The following is a 2,965-nucleotide window of genomic DNA, read 5'->3' on the forward strand; positions in this document are numbered from 1 at the left end:
CACACACACACACACACACACACTTGGTTCTTCAGCTGTTCTTTGGGGTGGGTAAGGTGCTATATACTGCCATACAAAGAATCCGTTAAGCCCCTGTATAGTTCTTTAAAGGTTCTCTAACTCTCTCTTAGTCTCTTAGTTAAGTTGGGGAAAGGATTAAAACAATATTAAAATACAGTGTATTTCCTGAAGATAAGGTGGTTCGCAACCTTTTTGCCCCCAAGCCCCCTATAAGGAAATATTCCAGGGCCGCCGCACAAGACCTTTTGATCTCATAAAAGCATAAAAGTGATTTAAAACAGCTTTTGCCATTGTAGTAAATTCCCATTCATAGCAAACGTATGAGAGTGGACTAACATATCTAAAATCTAAGGAGGAGAATGGGGTTCCTCTTATGGTTCTAGCACCATTTTTGCACATACATATATACTTTACTGACCCTCTTACTGAACTTTTGAATAGTAAACTTTAACGCAGTTAGCTATTTACTTCAAATTCAATCAATTTTATTTCGTTGCTCACTGACAATTTTTAAATTATAAATTCAAAAGATACATAATGACTGAAAAACGTGTAGGCTGAAACCTTTGCTTATTTTGCCTACACTTTTTACATATTTTACTAACGAGTGACACTTTTCTCACCAGATTTGGTTTGTAGAAAAATAGAAACAGCTTCCAGATAAACAGAAACATTTCCCAAAATGGATGTACATAACTACAACTGTACATAACTACTATTTTCTAAATATTAGTTATTGTCATTATTATTATTTTAAACATGTTCATTCTCTTCACACCATATTTATTGTATTCTCTGAGATTTTTCCTATATTATGCTGTCCACTCTATGTGTCACGATGCACACACACGAGGAACGAGGAGACGCTGGAGAATATTTTTACCAAGAATTTATTTTCAGGAACCACGGGAGACAAACTCAGGAAGACATTTAACAGCAGACAGAGAACTTGGGACTGGGAACACTTTTTATACACACAGGAGGAGGGGATGACGAGACACACCTGGGAGCAATGAAACATCAAGGGAAACACCTGGGGAGCGGGACACACACAAAACATGGAACAGAGTCTGACACTATGACTGGTTATTCATACTGCCATAGACATCTGCTTCTTATTGTGATTTGGCCCATGTCCATGGCACAGTCAATGAGGTGTGGCTGACCATGTGTTCCTGATTTATCAAGAACGAATGATGAATCCTCCTAATTGGCCTCCTTTTACATTTACGTTTTTAAATACATCAGCTGCAGTGTTAGGATCAGCACAATGGGAGGATTTTGCAGAGTTGTGACCACTGATAACACTGTTTGGATATACTGCAAACAGTGTTTTTAGCAACCGATTTATGAGGAATAGTGCAAACTTTTGAACAATCACAAAATCTTAAGCTTTATTTCAAACACTTGCCTCATAGAACTTGATTGTTGTGATTGGTAAATAAGATGCAAAATTGTAGATGAAATTCTCAACAAATACTGCACACTAAAGCAACTGTTCAGTGAATCCACTATGTGGTTTTTAGATGTTCCCTACCTAATTAAGCATCTCATCAACATATAAGCTTTTGTAAAGAGTGACTCCACAGATAGAAAGACACTGCAATGATTTCTGAACTCAGAAAACTGACTCCAGATAAGAGCTTTGTGTCTCGTCTATGCGTCCCCTTGAAGTCATTCACTGTCTTTTAATTGACTATGCATATATCATTAATTCCTAATTAGCTTTTAGCACAGCACTGCCTCTTCATCAGTGATAAAAGGATATTTAAATGGCATAAATCAAACGGGTATCTTCTCTTTAAAGAAAAAGAGTTATTCTCTTTCTCTTTATCCAAAAAGTGCATTTTTATTGATAACTAATATATAATTAAAACAGTGTTTGAATTTACATTGAGAGATATCTTCAGCCACGACAATTTTTGTTGTTATAAATACTTTTCTCATTGTGTAAGTGTGGATTATTGTGATTTATATCAAACTGGTGCCAGTGATTTGAAACCATCAGCATATTTGATGATATGTTTCCTCACTTGCAATGGGTTTTTTAATCAACTTTTTAATCAAGATCAATATCAATTTTTAAGATCAAGATTTAATTTTTAAATTATAAGGTCCTTTAACTCCTCAATATTACATACAGCATTCATATACAGTATATTATTATTATAATTTAAATTTTCTTAGTTTTAATATATATATATATATATATATATATATATTCACTACTCACTATTTAATTAATTATGTAATACATATTTTTAAATAATATTTTATTTATAATGTATATATTCAATGTAGTCTCTCAGATCATATGAGGTCAAAATAAAATAAAATAAAATAAAATAGAGAGAGAGAGAGAGAGAGATCAATTAAAAATATCAAAATAAAATAGAACATGGTCATATGTTATCTGAATATAATGTTAATTAAATACCTGATTATTAATATTCTGCCTTCTGTTGAGGGCATAACTTCCTGGTCTTCATCTCAATTGATTATGTGGATACTCTTATGCACATCCCAGAAAAAAAAAAACAAGCAAGCAAGTAAATGTTTAATATTAAATAATATTAGTAATATTTCCTATCCCCAGCAGGTCAAACTCATCCAACAGCTCAGGCCTTATGAATTATACAAACCTCCCTGTCGTCAAGTATCCTCCCATTAAAACTCTGACTTTAAATTCATTAAATAACGTTAAAGAAAAATGTTCCATCGGTAACTTGGACACTGCATTCAGATCAGATATTTTTGATGCTGAGGTCGTTCATTTTGGGATGTTTTTAAAAATCAATGACTAAGAAATCAATCGGATTTGATGATGACCTTAAAAACCACTTAAGCTCAGGGCGTTTTTTGGTATTTTCGCCTAAATTTAACATACTCAAATTCAAATGTTTACCCTGCACACATACAATGGAGGAAATGAAAAAAAATGGTT

At 33.2% G+C, this 2,965-nt stretch overlaps 1 long non-coding RNA gene across 1 annotated transcript in view; it reads right to left on the minus strand.

Moving 5' to 3' along the window:
* Positions 1-1,012, minus strand: part of LOC107657803 (uncharacterized) — a 17,033-nt gene extending 16,021 nt beyond the window's left edge. The window contains exon 1 of the long non-coding RNA XR_001630720.1: positions 887-1,012. This is a non-coding gene — a long non-coding RNA (uncharacterized LOC107657803). The remainder of the gene's footprint in view (positions 1-886) is intronic.
* Between the last annotated feature and the right edge of the window lie 1,953 nt (positions 1,013-2,965).

This window comes from Sinocyclocheilus anshuiensis, unplaced genomic scaffold (genome assembly GCF_001515605.1).
Source record: "Sinocyclocheilus anshuiensis isolate Anshui unplaced genomic scaffold, SAMN03320099.WGS_v1.1 scaffold7, whole genome shotgun sequence".
NCBI lineage: Eukaryota > Metazoa > Chordata > Actinopteri > Cypriniformes > Cyprinidae > Sinocyclocheilus > Sinocyclocheilus anshuiensis.